General features: G+C 37.4%; 2 pseudogenes; both read left to right on the top strand.

Moving 5' to 3' along the window:
* Positions 1-4,557: 4,557 nt before the first annotated feature.
* LOC123814347 lies at positions 4,558-5,123 on the top strand (annotated as a pseudogene).
* Positions 5,124-10,200: 5,077 nt separating this feature from the next.
* LOC123814408 lies at positions 10,201-11,588 on the top strand (annotated as a pseudogene).
* Positions 11,589-12,308: the final 720 nt, after the last annotated feature.

The raw sequence follows: 12,308 nt of genomic DNA, 5'->3' as shown, positions 1-12,308 counted from the left end.
TCAACAATTCAAGAAAATTGAAATCATATCAAGTACCTTCTTGGATCACAATGGCTTGAAACTACAAACTGACCTCAAGGAAAAAATACTCAAAAACAGTCAAATTTATGGAGACTGAATGACATGCTATTAAATAATGAATGGATCAACAAGGAGATCCAGGAAGAAGTCAGATAGTTGCTGGAAACAAATAAAGATGAATACACAATAGCTCAAAACTTCTGGGACTCAGTGGAGACAGCTCTGAGAAGGAAGTTCATAGCAATACAAGCCTACCTAAAAAAGATAAAAAAAACTCAAATGACCTAATCCTACATTTACAAGAACCAGAGGAACAAGAAACAAAGCCCAGAGTGAATAGAAGGAAGGAAATAATCAAGATCAAAGCAGAATTAAATGACATAGAAACTAAAAGAACAGTTCAAAGGATCAATAAATCCATAAGCTGATTCTATGAAAAGATAAACAAAATATACAAGCTTTTAATCAGACATACAAAGAAAAAAGAGTAGGACCCAAGTAAATACAATCAGAAATGAGAGAGGAGAAATTACAACCAATACTATAGAAATACAAAGTATTGTAAAGAATACTTACAAAAACTATTATGTGAAGAAATTTGACAATCTGGGCCATATGGAAAAATTTCTAGAAACATATAATCTTCCAAAACTGAATCAAGAAGGAGCAGAAAGCCTGAATAGACTGATAATAGCAAGTGAAACTGAAGTAGTAGTAATAAAAAAAAAACTCCCAGCACACAAAAGCCCTGAACTGGATGGCTTCAATGGGGAAATTTTAGCACACATTTAGGGAAAAGCTAACTCCTATCCTTCTCAAAATATTCCAAAGAATTCAAGTAGATGGAAAACTCCCAAACTCTGAGGCCAACATTATCATAATCCCAAAACCAGGTAAAGATACAACAAAGAAAGAAAACTACAGGCCAATATCGCTGATGAATATAGATGCTAAAATACTCAACAAAATATTGGCTATCTGGATTCAGAAATACCTTAAAAAGATCATACACCATGATAAAGTGGAATTCGTCATCAAAAGTCTGCAAGGATGGTATAATATTCATAAATCAATAAACATAAAATACCACATAAATACAATGAAAGACAAAAATCACATGATCACATCAATAGATGCTGAAAAAGCATTTGATAAAGTACAGCACCTATTAATAATAAAAACACTTAGCATACAAGGAATAGAGGGAGCATACCTCAATATAGTAAAGGCCTTATAACAGTAACCTACAACCACCATCAAACTCAAAAGGCAAAAACTAAGAGCTTTCCCCCTAAGATTAGGAACAAGACAAGGGTGTCCACTTTCACCACTTTTATTCAACATATTATTGGAAGTTTTAGCCACAGTGATCAGAGTGAATTCGGCAAAGCAGCAGGATACAAAGTCAATGTTCAGAAATCAATGGCATGTTTGTATACCAACAACAAAATATCAGAAACAGAAACTAAGAAAAGAATCCCATTTACAATAGCAATGAGAGAAGTATCTAGGAATAAACTAAGAAGGTAAAAGAACTTGGAAAACTACAAAACACTTAAGACAGAAATTAAGAAAGATACAAATAAATGGAAGCATATACTGTGTTCTTGTACTGGAAGAAGTAACATCATTAAAATGTCCATACTATCCAAAGCAATTTATAGATTCAATGCAATCCCTATTAAAATACCAATGACATTTTACAGATTTAGAAAAAAAATATTTCAAAAATTTATAGGGAACCAAAATTGACCCAAATAGCCTCAGCAATCTTGGGAAAAAAGAATAAAGTAGGAGGGATCATAGCACCTAATATCAAACTATATTACAAGGTCACTGTAATCAGAACAGTTTGGTACTGGTCTAAGACCAGATGCATAGATCAATAGAACAGAAAGCCCAGAAATAAACCCAGGTCTCTATGGTCAATTAATATTTGACAAAGGGGACAGAAGATTAAATGAAGTAAAAATAACCTCTTCAACAAATGGTGTTGGGAGATCTGGACAACTACATGAAAAAAAAAAATGAAACTAGACCACCACCTTACACCATACACCAGAACACACTCAAGATTGACAAAAGACTTAAATATAAGCCATGACACGCAAAATTCCTCCAGGAAAAACCCGACGGTAAAACTTAAGATATTCCACACAGCAATATTTTCACCAATATTTCTCCTGGGGCAATGAAATAAAAAGGATAGAATAAACAAATGGGACTACATCAAACTAAAAAGCTTCTGCACAGCTAAAGAAAACAGCAAAATGAAAAGGGTGCAACCATATGGGAAAACATATTTCCCAATGATACCTTGGACAAGGGTTTGACCTCCAAAACATATAAAGAACTCATATGACTCCACATCGGGAAGACAAACAATCCAATTAAAAAATGGGCAAAGGACCTGAACAGACACTTCTCCAAGGAGGACATACAGAGGGCCCAGAGACATATGAAATGATGCTCAACATCACTAGCCATCAGAGAGATGCAAATTAAAACCACAATGAGATACCACCTAACACCGGTCAGAATGGCCATCATAATCAAATCAACAAACAAGTGTTGGAGAGGATGTGGAGAAAAGGGAACCTTAGTGCACTGTTGGTGGGAATGCAGACTGGCGTAGCCTCTGTGGAAAATAGTAAGGAATTACCTCAAAAACCTACACATGCAACTGCCTTTTGACTCAGCAATTCCACTGCTGGGATTATTATAATCTAAGAATCCTGAAACACCAATTCTAAAGAACGTATGAACCTCAATGTTCATAGCAGTGCAATTTACAACAACCAAGTGCTGGAAACAACCTAAGTGCCCATCAGTAAATGAGTGGATCAGAAAACTGTGGTACATTTACATGATGAAATACTATGCAGCAGAAAAAGAAAGAAGAAACCCCTACATTTCACGACAGCATGAATGGGACTGGGGAGTATTATGCTAAGTGAAATAAACCAGGTGGCGAAAGACAAGTACCATATAATCTTACCTATAAGAGGAACCTAATGAAACAAACAAACAAGCAGGATAGAACCACAGGTGTGGAAACAAGGAACAGACTGACAGTGACCAGAGGGGAGGTGGGAAGGGAGAAACAGGAGAAAGGGAAAGGGACTAGTCAAGGAACATGTATAAATGACCCATGGACATGGATGACAGGGTGGTGATTGACTCTGAGGTGATGGGGCCATGAAAAGCAACGGGGAAAATTGGGACAACAAGAAAACAAAAAGAAAAAGGAAAAAAGAAAAAGAAACACTAGTATGAAAGTTAAGATTCTGATGAAAGGTAATTTTGGAACCAGAGTGAAATACACAATTCCAACTTTAGAGGTCACAACTTCAGTCAGGTAGAAAGGTGGTAGAGGGCAGCTTGAAGTGTGGGTGCACTTATTTATCCACCAGTGGTGTAAATCCTGCCTCCCCCGACAAGTATTGCATTTTCCCCATTCCAGCCTCTATTGCCCTGAGTTTAGAATCTAGCTACAGCCCTACATACATCTAACCAGTCTGAGAATGAATGGAACCTAAACCTCCGGATGCTTATCTGTTTTCTATCATCCCATGTGACCCTAAATTCACCCAGGAGGATTCCATAAATGGACTAGGGTCCAAATGAAAGAAATATATTGAACTTAGGCAGGAAAGTGAGATTGTCCTTCAAATGCCAATCGACATTGCTTTTGGCACAAGAAAGAAGTTAAAACATAATTAAGATCTGAAGGCTGATTACAGGAATGTATGATTATTTTTATTATTTTTCCTTTTTCTCAATCTTTGCGATAGGATGTGATCAACCTCTGCCATGCTCTGTTGCTTAGTAGCAGACGTTCAGAGTTTTAATTATATACTAAAATAAGCTAAAGAATAGAAAACTGCTTTATGTCTAACACGTATATATCAAGAAAGGCATGTGACAGCATCTAAATTGCTTTAGTGCCTGATAAAGAGTGTCTCTGGTAGGGTTGTCATAAAAAATCATGAATAGAGTAGGAAAGTATTATTAATAAAACTGCTACTCTATTTATATGTCCTCCATTGTTTGTTATTCTTTGTTAGAAGTTGGAAATGAATTTTTATCTACCACTAATTTCATCAGGCTTTTTTTTGTCAGAGAAAAAAATTAAAGAAAAACTTTTGTCAATTCCACTGCCAACCCTAGCCCTTCAAATAGAATTCTTTTCACTCCTCCAGATCTGCAATTCCAAAAATATTATATCTTATAATGAAAAATTAAAGAATTTGTTCATTCATTCTTTCAATATCCAATAGAACTATGTTCTGGCAGTATACCCAGAGGCACCTTCTGCCCTCATAGAGATGGGAGGAAAAGATAATAAATAGGTAAAACATTGAAAAGATAATTACAAACCATAGTAAGTGTTATAAAAGAAATAGAGTGTATTGGGCTGCTGTGGTGATCACTTCACTGGGACAGTCTCTGCATATCATGGGGTGATAGATCTGCTGCCTTTGATTGGCCTCAGTGTTGATACCTCCAGGAAGAAACAGGACCCTGATAAGCTCTATGAAGTCCAAAGATCAGCAGATTACAAACAAGTTTGGCCCTTCAGCCCTAATCAACCTCTCCAATTTTTCACACATAAAACTGGAACCAGCCCACACACCTCTACAAGGCTCCATGACTAATAGCAGCACTACAGTGGTTAAGATACCAGGCACTCCTGTGTCAGGAGGGCATCTCAGCCCTGAAAACAATCAGGTATTGACCATGAGGGAATTATAAGATTTAGTGAGAAAAGAAGATCCTAATGGGCAACTGAATGAAGACATTGAGGAGATGCTGCCGCAGGTTGCTGATGATTTTATTGATGGTGTGGTGACAGCAGCCTACCAGCTTGCTTGGCATCACAAGTCCAACATTCTGGAAGTGAACAATGTACAGTTGGACCTAGTGCTAGTGAAACAAGTAGATCCCAGGATTTGGCTCTGAAGAAATTCGACCCCACAAAAAAGCTTGTACCACAGAAACACAAACAGAGAATGGCACTGATCTGGAAAACAAGAAATATCACATGGAAAGGTCAGAGAATGGACAACAATGTATTTGGAGATACTTCAGCTGAGACCTGAGCCATCTCAACCCTGGGGTTTTTTTTAAATGCTTTACAGAGAAATATATATTTTTATTAACAGTACAGCAACATCTATAATGACTAAGAGGATCTGTCAAAAGAATAAAGTTTCCTACCCCTACTTTGGCCTCTTTTCCCTGCTGTCTCAAAGAGGAGCAATGTTTCTTCAACAGAAGGTTTTATTTGTGGTTTATTATATAAGTGATTAAATATGGGACAAAGCAGTATGGTCTTGTTTGGTAACACAGTATTAGCAGGGTTTGTAGGTGTTTTTGTTTCCTTCTCTTTTCCTTTTTTCCCCTGTACTTTGTAATGTCAGTGTTTATATGAATATGACTTTCATTTGCTTTTCCAGAATAAGCAGGTTATTAATAAAAATAGAGTATATTATTTAGGATTAGGTTTAGCTCTAAGTGACAGAAGATTCAACATCACTTGGATTTTTTTTAATTGTCACCTGAGGACAGGTTTATTGATTTTTAGAGAGAGGGGAAGGAAGGGTGAAAGAGAGGGAGAGAAACACCAGTGTTGAGAGAGAAACATTGATTGTGTCATACACACCCTGACCCAGGACAGAACTCATAACTTAGGTGTGTGCTATGACTAGGAATCAAACCTATAAACTTCTGGTTTATGGATCGACACTCTAACCAACTGAGCCACACCAGTCAGGGCCAAAATCATTTGGCTTCAACCCAGGCTGTGATTCAGCCAGTATGCACAGGAGTAGCTACAACAATCTTTTAACACTGGCATCTGTTCAGATTGATCAGTGCTCTATTCTTTGGTTGGTTTAGGTTCATATGTTGGACAAGTTGCTATACATACTGAATATTGATTGTGGCTTAAAATGTTCATTTCTCTATCTCACGTTAAAGAAAGCTCTTCAGAATGGGTAAGGCAGCTTCATGACCTCATCAAGGACCCAGATTTGTTTTTCTCCATTTTCAACACCCGGTTTCCACCTCATGGTCCAAGATGACTGCTTGGGTTCCAGCCATTACACCTGCAAGAAAGACTAAAGTGACAAGAAAGCCATAATTTCTCCCCTTAAGGATAGCTTAGTGTTCATCTCGACAGCCAGAACACAGTCCTTGGGGGCAAGATAAGCTAGAATATGTAGCCTTCACTGTAGGTGATCATATGCCCACCTGGAAATTATAGTCATTCTATTACCAGGAGAAAAGATAGAAGAGATAGAAAGACAAGTAGTAGACATTGCCACATAGGGTGATGTGATAGAGAGTAACTGACTGACACAGAGGCAGGTGCTTTAAATTGGGTAGTTGAAGGCCTTCTGAAGAGGTAATGACTACTAAGCTGAGGCCTAAAGGATGCAGGTGAGCTTGCCATACAAACTAGAGGAAGAGAATTCTAGGCAAAAAGAGTGTCTTATTTCAAAATAGATTGACTTCTGCTCATAGGATTATTTTGGCTTCATTTTATAGTTTTCCTGGACTAGATGATAATATGTTTTCTTCATTAATTCTTAGTTCTCCAAATCTGCAAACATATTACATTATAGAAATTTTTGATTTACTGAGAAATTTAACTACTGTCACTCTGTAATTCTGATTATGGTAGGAAAATGGTTGAGAACATATCTAGTAGCAAAATACTATTTGATATATTACTTAGGAGGATGTCTATGGGGGTTAGCCCAGCCAAATAAAGTGTGCATATATTATGTCTTAGAAAGCTCTCTGAGTGGTGTAAATAACACGCTAGACTCAAACAAAACTACTTACAAACTAGGGTATTAAATCACAATAACATGATTTCATTTGGTGTTCACTAGAGTAGAATCATTTGTATGGAACTAATGTGACATTTTATGAGACTGTCATATTAGTTATGCATTTGTTAACTGATTTCTGTGAGTGCCAGAATGTGGTTCATTTGGAATAAACAGAAGACTTGTGGCCTAAAGCTCTAAAGAGGAATTTGCCTTCATCAAGATTTCCTATACTTAAGAATAGGAAGTATACTTCCTATACTTCCTATAATTAAGTTGACATTGTATCTAGAGCATTTTCTTAATAAATATCTTACACTGACATCAAACAAAAGAAAGAATTGGTAATACTATTTATTTTTGCAGATTTTATGTGGACAAGGTCATTATATAAGCTTAGTAAGCAGTTTTGTCTAAATATATCATGCAATGCCATATGCACTGCTACAGAATACACAGATGATGTGTGTGTACATGAGTTTCGAGCCATTCTCTTGAGTCTGTTGACAAACTACAGAAGAGGTGAACTGCCCTAGAGATCATTATATAATTTCAATGAAGAAGCTCTAAGAATATACTGTTTCTAAACTGACCATATTTCCTACACATTTGTATATCTAACTATGAACATAAGACCTAATCTATGGGACCAAGAAATCCTGTCTGCCCTAAAGCTGTTAGAAGGTGAGCTTCATTTTCAAGAGCAAAGACTATGTCCTTTTTATCTCTGTAACCCCAATACCTAAAACAATGTTTGACATACAGTGGTTGCTCAGTAAGATTTAAATGAGTGAATGGTCACACCAGTTAGAATGGCCATCATAACCAAATCAACAAACAAGTGCTGGCAAAGTTGTGTAAAAAAGGGAACCCTAGTATACTGTTGGTGGGAATGCAGACTGGTGCAGCCAATGTGGAAAACAGTATGGAATTTCCTCAGAAAACTGAAAATCAACTGCCTTTTGACCAGGCAATTCCACTGCTGGGATTATACCCTAAGAATACTGAAACACCAATTCCAAAGAACCTATGCACCCCAATGTTCATAGCAACACAATTTACAATAGTCAAGTGTTGGAAGCAACCTAAGTGCCCATCAGTAAATGAGTGGATCAAAAAGCTGTGTCACTTACACAATGGAATACTACACAGCAGAAAGAAAGAACTCCTACCCTTTGTGACAGCATGGATGGATCTGGAGAGCATTATGCTAAGTGAAGTAAGCCAGGCTATGAAAGACAAATACCATATGATCTCACTTATAAGTGGAATCTAATCAACAACAACAAGAAAAAAGCAAGCAAAATATAACCAGAGACATTGAAATAAAGAACAAACTGACAGGAACCAGAGGGGAGGGGAGAGAGGAATAATGGGGGAAAATAGAAGGAATGTCAAGAAACATTCATAAAGGACACATAGGCAAAGCCAAAAGGGAGCAGAATTGAGAGCAGGAGGCAAGGAGGGACGGAGCATAGGGGAGTAGTGTGGGGAACATGGAGACAACTGTACTAGAACAATAAAATATATAAAAAAATAAATGAGTGAATGGTGATTCTTCATTCATAACAGTTTCCACTTATGTACTCAACAGCTCTTTAAAACTCTATCAATAACTTTGACAGAAACCCTACATATATCAAAATTCCAAGACAAGAGAAATCAGAACTGATTATGAAAAAACCAAAGCCATATAGTGTTTTTTTAATTAAATTATTGGGGTGGCATTGGTTAATAGGATCATATAGGTTTCAAGTGTACATTTCTATGATACATGATTGGTATATTACATTGTGTGCCCACTACCTAAAGTTAAATGATCTTCTGTCACCATTTAATTAGCCCCCTTTACCCTTTATTGTCCCCCATCCCTTTCCTCTTGTAACCACCATGCTGTTGTCTATGAGTTTCAGTTTTATATCCTATACATGAGTGATATCATATAATCTGTAGGTTTTTCTGATTGACTTATTTATACTTAGCATGATGTTCTCAAGGTCCATCCATGTTGTTACACATGGCAGTATTACATGTTTTCTCATGGCTGAGTAATATTCCATTGTATATATGTACCACATCTTCTTTATTCAATCATCTAATGAAGGACATTTTGGTTATTTCCATGTCTTGGCCACCATGAATAATGCTGAATGAACAAAGGGGTGCATATACCTTTGTGAATAAATGTTTTAAAAATTTTGGGGTAGATATCCAGAACAGGGGTAGCTGAGTCATATGGTAACTGTGTTCTTAATTTTGGGGGAATCCTCCATACTGCTGTCCATAGCGGCTGTACCAGTTTATAGTACCACCAGCAGTGAATGAGGACACCTTTTTTCCCCCAAAGCCTCTCTAGCGCTTGTTATTAATTGTCTTCTTGATAATAGCCATTCTATCAGGTGTGAAGTGGCATCTCATTGTAGTTTTGATTTGCATTACTCTAAAGGCTTGTAAAGTTAAGCATCTTTTCATATATCTGTTGGCCATTTGTATGTCTTCTTGGAAGCAGTGTCTTTTCAGTCCCTCTGCTCATTGTTTTTTTATCTCTACCCAAGAATATACTTTTTATTATTAATTTTAGAGAGAGGAAGGAAGGGAGAGAGAGATAGAGAGACAGAAAGAGAGACAGAGAGAGAGAGAAGAAGCATTCATCAGGTGCCTCCTGTAAATGCTCTGACCTACTGGGGATCAAACTTGCAACCTAGGTATGTGCCCTGACTAGGAATCCAATTCACATATTTTGGTATGTGGGACAATGAATACTCTAACCAACCACATCACCTGTCCAGAGCTCCACTGCCCATTTTCTAACTGGTTTGTTTGTTTGGCATTGAGTTATATGAGTTCTTTTTATATTTTGGACATTAATCCCTTGTTGGAGCTGTTGTTTTCAAGTATCTCCTATTTGATTGGTTGCCTTCTTGTTTTGTTGTCAGTTTCTTTTTTTGTATGGAAGCTTTTCAGTTTGATATAATCCAGTTCATTTCTTTTTGCCTTTACTTTCCTTGCCTTGGGGGTCATATTCATAAAATGTTCTCTGTGACAAAGGTCCATAAGTTTAGCACCTATGTTTTTGTCTATGTAATTTATTGTTTCAGATCTTATATTGAGGTCTTTGATCCATTTTGAATTAATTTTGTACATAAGGATAAACTGTAATCTAGTTTTATTCTTTTGCATCTGTCTTTCCAATTTTCCCAGCACAATTTATTAAAGAGAATTTCTTTTCTCCATTGTGTGTTTTTGTCTCTGTTATCAAAAACTGTTTGCCCACTTTTTCGCAATGGGTTTGTTGCCAGAACACAGGTGTCAAGAAAACCACCAATAAATCAAAGGCAAAATGGAAAAGGAAAAGACTCACATCAACATTGTGGTCATTTGGACACATAAATTCCAGCAAGTCTACCACTACTGGCCATTTGATCTACAGATGTGGTGGAATCAACAAAAGAACCATAAAAAAATTTGAGAAGGAGACTGCTAAGATGGGGAAGGGTTCCTTCCAGTATGCCTGGGTCTTGGATAAACTGAAAGCTGAATGTGAGCGTGTTTTCAGCATTGATATCTTTCTGTGGAAATTCAAAACCAGCAAGTATTATGTGACCATCATTGATGTCCCAGGATAGAGAGACTTTATCAAAAACATGATTATAGGCACATCTCAGGCTGACTGTGCTGTCCTGATTGTTGCTGCTGGTGTTGGTGAGTTTGAAGCAGGTATCTCCAAGAATGGGCAGACCCGTGAGGATGCCCTTCTGGTTTACACACTGGGTGTGAAACAACTGATTGTTGGTGTTAACAGAATGGATTCTACTGAGCCATCCAACAGCCAGAAGCGATATGAGAGGATTATTAAAGAAGTCAGCACTTACGTTAATAAAATTGGCTACAACCCTGACACAGTAGCATTTGTGCCAATTTCTGGTTGGAATGGGGACAACATGTTGGAGCCAAGTGCTAACATGCCTTGGTTCAAGGGATGGAAAGTCATCCATAAAGATGGCAGTGCCAGTGGAACCACACTGCTTGAAACTGAGATTGCATCCTGCCACCATCTCATCCAAATGACAAGCCCCTGCATCAGCCCCTCCAGGATGTCTATAAAATTGGTGGCATTGGTACTATCCCTGTGGGACAAGTGGAGACTGGCATTCTCAAACCTGGCATGGTGGTCACCTTTGCTACAGTCAACATTACAACTGAAGTAAAGTCTGTTGAAATGCACCATGAAGCTTTGAGTGAAGCTCTTTCTGGGGACAGTGTGGGCTTCAATATCTAGAATATGTCTGTCAAAGATGTTCACCGTGGCAATGTGGCTGGTGACAGCAAAAATGATAAAAAATGGAAGCTGCTGGCTTTTACAGCTCAGGTGATTATCCTCAACCATCCAGGCCAAATCAAATGCTGGTTATGCACCTGTGCTGGATTGTCACACAGCTCATACTGTTTGCAAGTTTGCTGAGCTGAAGGAGAAGATTGATTATTGCTCTGGGAAAAAGCTGGAAGATGGCCCAAAGTTTTTGAAATCTGGCGATGCTGACATCATTGATATAGTTCCCGGCAAGCCCATGTGTGTTGAGAGCTTCTCTGACTATCCTCCTCTGGGCCACTTTGCTGTTTGTGACATGAGACAGACAGTTGCTGTTGTTGTCATCAAAGCAGTGGACAAGAAGGCAGATAGAGCTGGCAGTCACCAAGTTTGCCCAGAAAGCTCAGAAGGCTAAATGACTATTATCCACAACACCTCCATCCAGTCTTAATCAATAGTGGAAGAGTGGTCTCAAGACTATTTGTCTGCATTGGCCACTTAAGTTTAATAGTAAAGGAGAGGTTAATGATTAAAATGCATTGTAAAATCTTAAGAAGGAAAAGAGGATGTTTTGTGGACCATTTGGGGTTTTTTTTGTGTGTGGTAGTTTTTAAGTTATTAGTTTTTAAAATCAGTATTTTTAATGGAAACAATTTGACCAAGGTCTGTCACAGAATTTTGAGATCCATTAAAACAAAGTTTAATGAGAAAAAAAAGTTGTTTGCCCATATACAGATGGTTTTATTTCTGTGCTCTGAATTCTATTCCATTAATCTGTGCATGTTTTTCTGCCAATAGCATGCTGTTTTGATTATTGTAGAGCTGTAGTATAATTTAAATCCAGGTAGTGTGATACCTCTGGCTTTGTTCTTTTTTTCTCAGTATTGCTTTACCTATTCACATCCTTTGTGGTTCCATACAAATCTGATGATATTTTGTTCCATTTCTTTAAAGAGTTACAATAACCCAAATATGGAAGCAGACCAAGGATCCATCAGTAGGTGAATGGATGAAACAGCTATGGTACATTTACACAGTGGAATACTATACAGCCATAAAAGAATAAAATTTTACCCTTTTCAACAGCATGGATGGACCTGGAGAACATTATGCTAAGTGAAATAAACCAGTCATAGAAA

This window comes from Phyllostomus hastatus, unplaced genomic scaffold (assembly GCF_019186645.2).
Source record: "Phyllostomus hastatus isolate PE091 unplaced genomic scaffold, TTU_PhHast_1.1 phas_contig_16, whole genome shotgun sequence".
In the NCBI taxonomy this organism is placed as follows: Eukaryota; Metazoa; Chordata; class Mammalia; order Chiroptera; family Phyllostomidae; genus Phyllostomus; species Phyllostomus hastatus.
The sequence above is the reverse complement of the archived record's forward strand: the minus strand, read 5'-3'. Positions and strand labels throughout refer to the sequence as shown.